This window comes from Grammomys surdaster, unplaced genomic scaffold (genome assembly GCF_004785775.1).
Source record: "Grammomys surdaster isolate TR1022 unplaced genomic scaffold, NIH_TR_1.0 62, whole genome shotgun sequence".
NCBI classification, from domain to species: Eukaryota; Metazoa; Chordata; class Mammalia; order Rodentia; family Muridae; genus Grammomys; species Grammomys surdaster.
In genome coordinates, this window is record NW_021604564.1 from 26,814,791 (window position 1) to 26,829,211 (window position 14,421).

Genomic DNA, 14,421 nt, shown 5'->3' on the forward strand with positions numbered 1-14,421 from the left:
TTTATTTTATTTTATTTTATTTTATTTTATTTTATTTTATTTTATTTTTTGAGACAGAGTTTGTCAACATAGCCTTGTCTCTCCTAGAACTCAGTATGTAAACCAAGATGGCATACAACTCACAGATCCATCTGCCTCTGATGCTTTAATCCTAAGATTAAAAAGTTTTGTTACTATTCCAGGATAGAATTTTCCTGAAAAATGTTGCAAGAAATTTTGTCCTATAAATGTAGACATGCTTATCAGCTCTAAAGAAACTCATATAAAACTATGGAGAGATAACATTTCATCCCAAACTGAGTGGTTAATATAAATATCAAAGTAAAATAGCAAACACTGTCCTGGAGAAACTAGGTATTTAGAGCACTTTCTAGTTTTGAAGAAAACCACATATCAGCTCCTAGCACACACAACTTGCAAATCACAGTTGTATGTATCTTTAAGCTCAGGGCATCTGATATCTTCTTTTGACATCTACAGGAAACTGTGCTTAGGGGTACACAAACAGACACATAAATATAGACATAATTTAAAAGTATAATATATAATAATAATAATAAATGTGTAAACAAATTAACCCATGTACTGTTGATAGTAATTCAAATTATCAGCACTGACGTAGTTTTGGAAAAGTCATGGAAAAGATTGGGAGTTCTTCAAAAACCTAAAAGTAGATCTGGGATAGGATCCAACTATGTACCTTCTGGGCATGTAGCCAAAAGAAATGAAATCATCACAACAAATATATCTTGTAAGTTTATTATTTATAATTCCTAAGACATATACTTTGTTGAAACTCATTTGTAAATGAATAAAGAATACTTGGAGATTATACAAAAGAACATTCAGTCTTATACATGCAGAGTAATGGATAGACTTACAGAATTAAAGTACTTTGTGCTAAGATCAATGAACTATACTTAGAAATACAAACAACATTTGGGCACTCACTTACATGAAGTATTATGGAAAGTAAATAAATCCTGAGTGTATATGTGGGACAGGGAGGCTAGATATGGCTAGTGCAGTTTCTGTGGACAATATTATTTAATGATTCAAGATGTCATTCAAAATAAACCACCATAACCTTTGGTTCACTATATTAGTGATAGAAAACACAAGTGATGTTATAAGAACAATAGTATCAAATCAAGTCTTTATGTAATCATTATATATATTATACAACAATAATGATTTGGAGAAAGTATTTTCAACTAGAATTAGTTTTCTATGTCTATGAGATTTTTAAATTTTAATTAGATCTTTGATTATTTGGTATAAAAACTTAAAATTACTAACTATATATGAAAAATGATTTTAATTTTACACATTTTTAAAATAAATTCTGTGGAGTAAGGAACTTATAAGACTTCCTTTTAATTTTGTTTTCCAAAATTGATGTGACTTTTGTCTTCAATTATTTATTCTAATAAGATATATAGTCATAAAATTTGTTCTGCTTTTTTGCTGAATGTAACTTGAGACAGTAATATTTAGAAAATATTTCTATTTATCATTTTCTACTACTTAAATAGTAGATGTAATTATTTAATTATTTAAGTTAACAAATGTGTATTAACTTCTCCAATATGTATTAAAGAACTATAGCCTTGCAGTTTTCATTGTCTGAAACAATTCCATCTAAGCAACCTCAAAATTTCTAATCAGAACTCCTCATCATTCAGAGGAAGATCACAAGAGTACAATGGTTCTGAATATTTTCTTTAAAGGTTCTGAAATTATATTACTTATCAAAAGAGTTTATCTTATTAACTACAACAGTTAATTATTTCCATGCCTATAAAAGAGAGAATTTAATGCCATTTCAGGATACATAAATGCATTTAATAAACCACCATAATAAATAAAATGTGTTCAAAGAAAACATCACAGTCAAAATAACACTATTAACACAGCTTGTTCAAAATTAGCTAGTAAAAGAACGTTTGGCATTCTGCCAGAAACAAAAAGAACAGGTAACAAATTATAAATCATCAAACAAGTTTAAAGAAGAGATACACATTTTCATTGTGTAAGACACAATGTTTAACTTTGCAACATGTTTTAAATATAAAACAATCTTCAAAAATAACCTGCTTAAACCACAACATCAGCCACAATATAACTCAGTAAGTTTGAGAAAATTGCTAGTATTGAAAAATATAGATGTATGGATATTCAAGATTTTTCAGACATATGTACATAAGTTTTCATATTAATCTGAGTATTTCTGATTGTCTTCGTGTCATTGCTTTCAAGAGAGACATTATACTATCAACAGCACTAGAGTTTTAGACCACCTTTTGTTTTGCAATCATCATCATCTGCACAGAAGTTTTCAGTGTAACTGCAGCTTAAGCCCTAACTCAATTTTACCATTTGTAGTTATGGGGAAGAGGAAAAAAATGAAAATAGAAGACAGAAAAGAAAAATGAGCATTGGAAGCCACAAATAAAAGTGGTGTGTATAGGGTTAAAGTGATTTACAGAAAAGTTTTAATCTAACTGATGTGAAATTGTGCAGTATTTATGTAATTTTATATTTATGTTTATATTTCAATATTACAATGGAGCTCAGTTTCTAGTTTTTTGTTTGTTTGTTTTCTTTTGTTTGGTTTAGTGAGACAGATTTTGTTTTATAGCCCCAACTAGTCTGGAAATTGTTTTTCTGATCAAATTATCCCCAGACTTGTACCCAGCCTCCTCCTACCTTTCATCTGTTTGGGTGATAAGTATGTGTCACTGCTCTACCTCAGAAATAACAATTTGGCTTAAGGAATAATCACTAAAATTATCAAGTGAAAAATATCTTGATTTTTATTTTTTTTTAACTGAAAATATTTAAAAGAGCTCAAATTGGAAAAAAAGTTCAAATTAATTTATCTCAGTTAGCATTTTCTTATGACAGGATTACTTATGTATATTCCTCATCAATCTGTGCTATAAGATGTATATTTCAAAATATAGAAACTTAAAGTAGCATAGTATGTATAAAACTCCTCAGAAATCTGAAGCATCTAACCTAGTATAAAACTCAAAGACTAGTAGTGAAGACAGGTCCTGTAAATTTAAAGTTTGAGGGAAGATAATAATAATCTTATATGTCTGTTCCTTTCACTAGCCCATATAATAACTGTGTGCATGAGGATGAATTACATCTGATGGCTGCATAAACAAATATCACTTCTTCAGTATTCACTATTTGCTAAAACTCAGCATTATAAAGGGAGAAGATATCATAACTGGTAACCTGCTGCTACATACTTAATGGTGATATGAAATATATTGTTTCCATGTGAAAGGGGAGCAAAGAATAAAAAGTCTCATAATACGTATTGGAAGGCTGCAATTTATGTAGCTTTCCACCTACACCTACACAATAATCCTTTCTAAATAGTATAAACAGCAGGGCTTCAAGGAGAGAAAATAGAAGGATATGGTGCTAAGTTCCAAGTAGAAGAAATACAAGAAGTATACTGTAAGTTATAAAGCAAGATAAGACTGTTTGTAGGACATTAACATAAGTCATTAGCACAATATTCTTTATAAAATTTCTGTACAGCGACAAATCTAAGTACATCATTGAAAGACTATAGCCAAATATAAGTATCATATCTTGAGTTATTTAGATCCAACAAACCATCATGTGAAGTACACATACTATGTGAAAATGAAAATATATACAGAATTCAACACACAAGAGTTCACTGAGTACATTTAGTCTATATAAACAGATATGTCTCTTTACCATCCTATAATGGCCACCTATTCCTGTCATGATCATAGCTACTTGAGAGCTTTGTACATCGAACCAATGGAGAATTAAAACTGTCATGTTAACCTCTCAAGTGGATTGATGTGGTTATATTGAAACAACGAGACCATCTGAGTCATGCAAGATGGGCATTCCTGAAAGAGAAAATGATGGTACAAGGCTTGGAATAGGGAGATGATGAGCATCCTGGATTTAGTCTTTTTCTGAGAATGGTGGAAATAAAGACAATTAAAAGATAGAATCTGAGACTGTGATGTGTAGAATGATTGGGAGGGTAGCATGTGACTCTGAGGATCACTGTGCTGTGTGATTCTGACCCATAGTAGAGTAAAGGGAGAGGTTCTCATTTGAATTCATGCTCTTCTCTCTCCCATAGCTTCATACACAGAATTACACAATGCATATTTCCTTATTAATTTTTCAATAGTTTTAATTGCATATGATTATATGTTCTACCATATTTATTTATGTATATGATATTTTCACCCATTGTTCACTCTTGTTCTCTTCTTATTCCCACTGATCAGATTACTCAGCCTAACTACCCCTCTGGTACTCGTGTGTGTATGTGTGTCTGTGTGTGTGTGACAGAGAGACAGAGAGACAGAGACAGAGACAGAAAGACTCAGAGAGACACACATAGAGGAATACAGACACAGACAGAGAGAGACAGCTCTAAGAGTTTTGTTAAGTTACTTACATGAGTGTGGTGGGCTATTTTTTAGGACCATAGGATCATGTGAAACTAAGCAATGGCTTTCAAACTGAGGATAATGTCCCCTACTTCCCCATTAATCATTACCTGTACATTAAACTTCAGGGAGTTGTAAGGCCCATTAATGTTAGAATTTCATGCAATGATTACAGCTTCTGTGAATGTAAGATTCTAAGTTTATTTCATGTCTGGATGTCCATATTCCACCCAGTTGTCTCTGTACCTCTGGTACTAACATACCTTCTGCTCCTCATTAATCCACATTCTCTGAGTCTTGGAGAAGGAGGTTGTACTGGGGGAAAATGGCTAGAGTAACAGATAAATATTGAAATGGGAATTTTATTGATCAGATTACTTTTCTTTCTTTGAATTTGCATTGTCAGCAATTTGCCCAGCAGTCTCTTCAAAATGATAGAAAATTTACAAAGCTTTCTCATGCTGAGCATTTACATTTGTACCACCCAGCTTAGCTTCATTATGTACATTTTTTAACATATTTAAAGTGTAAACTGTGACATCGATGTATGCAAGCTTTCTGCTATTAATATCCTGGGAAGGTTTATTTCTGATTGCATATTTAATAATCACTGATTTTACTGACTATAATGTTTTCTGCATTCTTATTGAGTTGCTTGGATGCTTCTGGTGTATTAGACAATATTAATCATTTATAACACAATTATTGGAAAATGTTTATTTTCTCTATTTACTTAAACTTGGCTTTAGTTACAAGAAAAATGGAAATCTATTATCTTTTACAGCTTTTCATCATCTGACATAGGGGTGGTTCAATCTTGTGATCTCAAGCTTGATTTTACAGGAGGAGATTTTGTTTGTTTGTTTTAATGCAAGTGAGGCAGGAACGTTGCTGGCTGCTTGGAATTTACTCTTCTTTAGGTCTTACTTTTTGTCCTATCATCAGAGTACCCATGAAAATTAGTATTCCCTTTGTCTCCCATTTTTTCCATTTTTTTTGTTTTGTTGTTGTTCTTATTGTTATTGTTGGTTTTTTTGTACTTTTTGTTATTGTCTTTTTTCCTTTTTTTATTGGATATTTTATTTATTTACATTTCAGATTTTCCTTTCCCCATTTTCCCTCCCTAGAACCTACTATCACACCCCCTCCTCCCTTCTGCTTTTATACCATTTTATTTACATGCATGTATTAAGGTCAGTTCTAGGTTGAGGGTCTAGCAAACAATAAATGCAAATAGTCAAGGAACAATCAAGACAATAAACACAAATAGTCAAAGAACAAGCAAGGCATTAAAGACAATTATGTGAACACTCCCATGATCACTGTTTCTAAAGGCTTATCAGGATAACCAAAATATCAGAGCCAACTTCTTTGTCTTAGCCCAAAGTCGTTTTCATGTCTGAAGGCTACTTCCTTTTTCTACCCTAAAATTTAGATTCCTTTCTGAAATTACTTCTTTATTCTAGCCTAATAGTTAGATTCCTTCCTGAAATTACTTATTTATTACAGCCTAAGACTGAGATTCGTACGTGAAATTTCTTCTATACCTATTATCCTTAAATTTGGTCTTCTCATTTTGTTCTGGATTTCCTGAATGTTTTGGGTTAGGAGTTTTCTGCATTTTGTATTCTCTTTGGCAGTTGTGTTGATGTTTTCTATGGTATCTTCTGCACCTGAGATAGTCAAGGAACAATCAAGACCATAAACACAAATAGTTCTCTCTTCTATCTCCTGTATTCTGTTGTTGATGCTTGAATCCATGACTCCTGATTTCTTTTCTAGGTTTTCTATTTCCTGGGTAGAATATTTATTTATTTGTGATTTATTTATTGTTTCCCCTTCCGTTTTTGTCCTGAATTGTTTGTTCAATTCCTTCACCTTTTTTGTAGTTTTTCTTGTAACTCTTTAAGTGATTTTTGTGTTTCCTCTTTAAGGAGTTACCTGTTTACATGAGTTCTGTATTTCTTTGAGGGCGTTATTTATGTCCTTCTTAAACTCTTCTATCATCATCATGATAAGTGATTTTAAATCTGAATCTTGCTTTTCTGGTGTCTTCGGGCATTCAGGACTTGCTATGGTAAGAGAACTTGGTTCTCATGATGCCAAGTAACCTTGGTTTCTGTTGCTTATGTTTTTGCACTTGTCATTAGCCATTTGGTTATTTCTAGTGCTACCGTCACTCACTGTCTATTACTGGAACCTGTCTGTCCTGTTACCTTGGTTGTGTCAGAACTCCTTAGAGTTCAGCTGTCTCTGTGATCCTGTGATCCTGAGATCCTGGTTGTGGGAGTCAGGCTGCTTCTGGGCTCCTGAAATTCTGGTGTGCCCAAGCTCCTGAGATGCTGTGATCCTATTATCCTATGTACCTATGTGTTAGAGCTCCTGGGAATCCAGCCTCCTCTGGGTTTTGGAGGGATGGGTGCAGAGCTGAAGCCTAAGAGCTGCTCCAGGGGCAGGCGCAGACCTGAAGATTCTCTTGCCACTGGCCTTTAGGGTGTCCCTGTGTCCCTGAGGGTCTCAAATTACTCCCTGTTTGGGGGAGAGGGTGGTGGCCTACTCACCTACAGTCCTGGGTGTGTTAGAACTCCTGGGAGTCCAGCCTTCTCTGGATTTTTTTCTGTCTCCTATTTTTCTAAGTCTTTGTGCTAATCTTTTTTAGCATAGGATACATGGTTAAATCATTTAGGTTTTGGATATTTTTGCCATATTAGTACTTATTTTCATTTCTGTTATGGTGTGCCTCCCTAATGATGAAAAAAAAAAGGTTCCCTTAAAATAATCCCCAAATCTATCAGGATAGAGCACATATAGGCTTCACCACACTGTGCAACCATTGCTCTTATATGTAGACTGCAAGTGCTACAAACACTGAAAGATATTTTAGCCAATCTTCATCTTTGAATGGGTACAGTTGTAGTTCAAAGTGTGGCTTGGTTTGGTAAAGATCTATCAGATGATTCTGATGTGCCTAGAGATTTTCCAATCTCAAAAACCCCAAACTTGCCTATTGCATCAGAGGCATTTCTAAGGCTCATACACTAGATATTCAAAAATAGGTCTGAAAAACAACCTAATTCCAAGTCTCTTATCTAATAAGCCTTCTTCCCCAACAAGCCTTCATGCTCTCCTTAAATTCAATTCTTAGTGCATAAAAATAATCTTAAGTGAGACAGTGCCCACATTTTAACCTTCAATTTTCTTTTGCAGTCTCTTATGCACATTTTATAAAGAGCATCAAAAGCATCTGGAATTAATACCAGATAGTAATGGCTAATGAGCTTCTTTAATCTTCAAGTCACTTCATTTTTGAGTTGGAGGACTAAGGCAAAGCTAAACATATTAAAACAAAGTTCACATAGAAATTGGAATTAGTCATGACCATCAGTATTATTCATTGCCTAAGAATTTCTATATTTCAGAAAAGTCCATTTCTTCTAATGAAATTGCTAAGAACCTTGGAGGCAAAATCTATTTTAAATACTTAATCTGCAGTGTGATGTGACATGAATAGTTGAGGTTAATTCATTCAGTCTTTACTTCCAACAGTCTAGTCACTGGTAGGCACAGCTACCAAAATTCTAAAACTTATGCATATTTTCTCATATAGATTGTTGTCAATTCTTCGTCGAAATAAATATCAGGAACAGAACTAAATTTACTTTTCTCTAATTATATAGATTATTCAGTAAAGATATTGCTTAAATCCATGATCTAATTATAGTGAAATACTTTACTTTTTATGTGTTATATGTTTTAACACATATATTTCTTCAGTTTGTTCTAGGAAATTGAGTCTATGTTCAGTAGAAGGACATGTTTCAAGGGAATATGGCGGATAGTGATAAAGCAAGACACCAGTATGTTACTCTGACCTCTTTATGCATTTCATACAATTCCACATACATATGTATACACCAGCATATAACACATGTGCACAAGTGCACGCACATGCACACTCAAATAAAAATAAAAAAAAAAACAGAAACTTTAGTCTCTCAATTCTTGAAGATTATGGTAAAAAATTACATGCAAAGAAACTTGAATTTTGGGGAGACTTCTGCTTTTTAGCTGGATAAAGGCTGTTTTTCTCTGACCTCACTTGGTCTATTACATATACAGGCAGGAAGAATTGAAGCTCACTGCTAACTCTTCTATCTACTCATAGGAGGTACCATTTTGCTATTTTAAAGAACAAATACAACTTCAGTTAATTATATTATTTCCCTAAATAATCTCTCTTAAACTGCAATCACTGCAGGTGTTAAAGTTTTTGCAAGTACATTCAAAAGGAAACATCCCCACCTATATAAAACACACAGCCCCTTTTATCTTCATAAGTGTTATAGGACAGGACATTTTTGTTACTATTGCAGATATATTTCCGTTGCTGCCCCTTCAGTATGTAAACTACAAATGCCTCACTACTCTCATCATTTTGACAAAACATCCTGTTCTATGCTCATTGTAATGCATCCAATATATTCTGCATAATTTCTATCCATTTGCATGTTAATACTTGGCTGTCATGATTCACAACTCTTCAGTGTGAAAATACAGATACAGTTTAAGTTGGCATGTAGCTAAATCATTGCTATTGTAATGGTACCTTGAAATACAATCATCAGTGCTTTTAAGATCATTTACTCCATTCTTCACTAAATTGAGTGGTGTGATGTGTTTTCTGCTCCTTAAACTTATTAATAGATGCCTGAAAGTTTTCAATTGTTGAAAGGCAAATGGCACTCAAAGGGAGAATGAGAGCTTTAACCATACCTCTGATGTGACATGGGAGTGAAGTAATCAATAAAGCTCTTAACACTGTATTTTCACTTTAAATGCTAAAGTTTCAATTCTTGTATTATCTCCTGCCAGTGATTGTGCCAGATTGCATATTGATAGTTGTCTACCAAGGCAAATAAGTATATCAGTTAAAGCTGCTTCTAAGTTCAAGCAGAGTGTTGACTGCTTATTTTCAGAATACCAGATTCGGCTTCAGATCCCAGTCTAGTCACAGGATGGAACTTTTCTTATATTCCAGCGTGCTTCTGGAATCTGAAACCATGAAACATTTTCGGTTCTATGCTTCTACATGGTAAAAATAAGCATTTAATAAACTCTTGGTATCTTTGGAGCTATTCAAATTAAAGAAAATGATTAATTTAGTCTTATTTGACATTTGTACTACAGGGAATCCTTTGATAAAAACAGGACAAATACGGTTCAGCACTATTATACAAGTCTTAAAATTAAAATGAACTTTAAATAGCACTAATTGAAATCTTTTCTTATGCATAATTATGCATATGTCATGACATCACATCATATAGAATAAAAGACAGATCAATGGACAATCGTTCTAACTATTCTGTCTAAATTCAAATAAAAATATTTAAAAGTAATTTGTATGGTGACTTGTTAAAACTATGTATATAACAATAAATTTCAGATTAAAAGTGAGGCCCCTGTACCTTTAATATATGTAATTTCAAATGTAATGATTTGGTTACTAACGTTATATATATATATATATATACTTTTCATTAACTGTAAATTGAATAAAAACAGAAGATACTGAAGATTCTCCTATGTTCTCAAAAATAAACATGTTTCTGTCAAATCTATTTTATTTTTAATTTTTCTACCAAACTTGGTCTTCCATGATTTCTCACAAGTATATGAGTCTAACAGTCTTTGTTTTCTTCTTACCTATATAAATATGTGTTTCTTGTGTGTATATTTACATGTGTGTGTACGTGCATGGATTCATCACACATATATACAAACACATACATACACTCACACATACTGAATAAAAACAGAATGTAAAGAGCAATGATGAATGTCTGAACGGGGTCAATATTAATTTAAAATAGAACTCATAATATGCACCTATTCAGTGCTCTAGGAATTTTTCAAACTCAAGTCTCTCTCTCTCTCTCTCTCTCTCTCTCTCTGTGTGTGTGTGTGTGTAAGTATGGATAAAATGACTAGAAGAAACTGTCTGATACCTTGCAGCTGGAGTTACTTACATTTAACTAAAAGTATATAGATAAACGATTCCATCAAACTAATATTGCTTTTAGTTTATGTTCATTTATGAATCTGTTTGTGCTCAGCAAAAATTTCTTAGCTAAATTACAAAGTTAAGACAACTATGTATCTTCCTCTCTCTTCCTCCATCCCTCCTCCCTCCTTATCTACTTGTCAGTTCTCTCTCTCTCTCTCTCTTTTCCCTCCCCAAATCCAAATCCACATTTCATATATATATATATATATATATATATATATATATATATATATATTTATCTATTGTTAAAAATAGTGCTTGTGTTTCTGTGTGTGTGTTTGTATATATACATAAATTTAAAATGTATATAGATATGTCAGTGAAGGGAATATATACAAGATGAGTCTATGATACCCTGTCATTCATATATATCTTACAGCCATCAACATAAAAACAATGCATTCAACAGCTGAGTGGACCAGTCCAGATAAACGCTTATTAACTGAAGTATATATGTCATTATTACTGTTTTACATTTTAATCATTTTTCCCAATTATTCTGTACAATTTTAAGTATGATGGTTTTGGGAAACAACGGTCACATGTTTTTTCTCTCATGATTAGACTGAAATTTCATGGGGAAAAGGATCACAGGGAGTAAATGACCCTGGTGGAGGATGAGTCAAGGTCAAAGGACTCTGAAAGAGGCCCATGGAACTTTAAAAAATATCTTCATAAATTAAAAAGGGGGAGGTATATTCCCATATACACAACTTTATTTAAATGATGTTCCTTTTATTTTAAATTAAAAAAAATTTGGATGCCAAGGAACTTTCTTCTGAGAGTCTATGCCACTCTATAATTAAGCATACTTATGCATAAATGAAAGGGTAGGATCCACTTACTGGCATATGGCATGATCCCAATCAGGTATTTAATATGGGGAAGAGGGAATGTTTATGTTTATGTAGGATGCTGAAGGAGTATGTTGGATTCCAGACTGACAGTAGAGACATGCTGATGCCAGGACAAAAACTGATACTGACTTGTGAGCTTGCTGAGTACCCTAACAGTGGTGACTGGGAAGCCATATTGGACATATGTTCCTGACCCAGCATTGCTTACCTATACCCCTAATGGAATAAGCTGCCTTGCCTCAAGTTTTTAGACCTTGTAGAACAGAGAATCAAAAAGAGAAGTTATAATGACACTTGTATTTTTTTTTAATGTGGTCAGTTATTCAGACTCAATCATGGACTGGTCTAGAAATCAATCCAAAGTTGGAAATAACAGTCTTCATTTGGAAGTCTGGTTCTGGACATTTTTAGAGACATATTTGGAAGTTAGCTGCAGTTCTCTATGATGTTATGTTAGCAAGAGATAAACTTGAAGCAGGATCTGGATTTCAAACAAGTGTTAATAAATGTGTTAAGGCTCTTTTAATTGTCAAGTTAAAATAACTTTTGTTTCTTCTACAGCATTTAATGAATGTTGCATTGATTGCCTAATTGTGTTAATGTGTTGAAATCCAGCATGTCAGTTATAGAGGTTTGTCAACCAGCTTTTTGTTTGTTTGTTTGTTTGTTTATTGCCCTGAGTATCACAGAATCTTGGACTTCTGAGAAAGCTTACAAGTACTGGAAGAAGTGAATGAGACTTTAAGCAGAAGCAAAAGGTTAGTGGCCTTGATTATTGCTGATATAACAGCTTTAATTACATTAATTGCTAGTACTACTGCTTCTGCAATTGCTCTGACACAAGAAGCTAAGACAGCTACTTTTGTTAATCATTTAGCAAAAAAATGTTACTAATGTATTGAATGTACAAAAGGATTTAGATAGGCATTTGTAAGAATGGATTGATGCTCTTTATCCTATTCAAATTATTGGAAGAAAATTCAGAGTTTAAGAGTAAGGAGCCTTCTCAAGTGACAGGACAAATACCATTAGATTCATGCTAGTTCTAAAATTTACCATGGTAGTCAATATAATTAGGAAAAAGTTTAAAGACACTTGCAGTGTATTTGGCAAAATTCTAACACCTCTCTGGATGTTTTAACTTTGCATAGTGTGCTTATGAATTTAAAAAATAGTGCTCTGGTGTGCATTGATGCGGCACATACTGCTGATAAAATTACCCATGACCTGAGGTCAGTATTTCTTCTTTGTCTAAGCTTCAAGAATGGCATAAATAGATTGATCATGCTAGCCCATTTTGTCCTGGGAATACTTTTATTCCTGCCCATCTTGTTAAAGCTTGTCATTAACAACATCAACATTTTGGCAACCAAAATACATGGCTTGAACCTAAAAATGGACCCCCAGACAGAGTTATTAAATTAACAGGCTGGCAAGCCAAGGACAGGAAAGATTTTGCACAGAGCCTTACCAACTAAGACATAAGTGCATTGATTTGGATATTGCATAGTCCATGATGGGCAAGGAAGGCATTCTTTTCAGAACAATCTAAGACAGGCTCAGTCTTGTTAATGAAATAAAAAAGGGCAAGAGGCAGAGAGCCATTTGGGCTTCTTGACAAGAGTCTTATATGGGCCAAGGACAAGGAAATGTGCTGCTTGGCAGGAATATGACATTGGCCAATGACATGGAAGTGAGGTGCTTGTCAGGAAGCTTATATTAGGCTAGAACAAAGAAATAATTTCTGACAGGAATCTAAATTTTAGGCTAGAACAAGGAAATAGGCTTCAGACATGTAAATGACTTTGGGCTAGGACAAGAAAGTTGGCTCAGATATATTGATTATTTTGATAAGCCCTTAGAAATAGTGATCACTGAAGTGTTCACAGAATTTTGTTTATTGCCTTGTTTGTTCTTTGACTATTTTTGTTTATTGTCTTGCTTGTTCCTGAAGTATTTGCATCTATTGTATTGCAAATTTCTCAACCTAGAACTGAGCTTAATACATATGAAATGTAAATAAATAAAATATCCATTAAAAATAAAAAAGAAAAGAAAGGCAGGTGGATATCTGGGAGCTTGAGGTCAATGTCAACTTTGACTTTGTAGTGAGTTCTAGGACAGTCAGGACCACCCGGTCTTGAAAAATTCAAAAATAAATAGATAACACAAGAAAGAACATAATTCAGCCTACAGTCAAGTCTTGGAAAGTCTGGGGAAACTTAGGGGGGAAGTCAGTGAATATGATATAAATATATTGTATACATATATGAAATTCTCAAAAAAAACAAAAAAATAAAATATTAAACAATCACAAAGTTCTATCAACAAATAGTCTAAATGACCTAAGGATTTAAAAATAAATAAATAAATAAATAAATAAATAAGGAAAGAAAGAAAGTTTTTCTATCTACATGACGCTTTTGTCTTTTGGCACTTTAATCAGTGTGGGCTAAAGGATATGTATTTTATATATCTGGCTATAATTTTATAAACTTATTTCTGGATAAACAGGCTCAATTTTTGACCTTTGGGAGATTTTTCTCTTGCCCATATGTCCTTTTAACCCAGAATGTGTGTGAACATATATTCTTATTACCTATATTGCAACAGTGTAGGGACACTAACCCAGACTTGTAGTATATATATTTCTATTTATGACCCAAACCCAATCATTCTTCAAGAGATCTGAATATTCAGTGGGGAATAGCATGAAAAATATTCAAAACTCAATTGTGGACCCTGAAGTTTTTATTAAAATATACTTATTTTAGGTTTTTCGGTTGACTGAGAAGCACACGGTTATGTGTACTAATTAATGAATGTACACATATATAGAAACGTATCTTTTTACATTTGTATAAGACACTTAAATATTAATTATATGGGTATAAATTATATAAATTGATTGTTTTCAAGATTTAAAATATCTATAAACTTATCTAAGGGAGGTATGGAGATTATGAATTGTCTCATTTCTGATCTTCAGTTTCTGATCCCCTTATTGGGTAGCAAATTACTCTGAGATTCT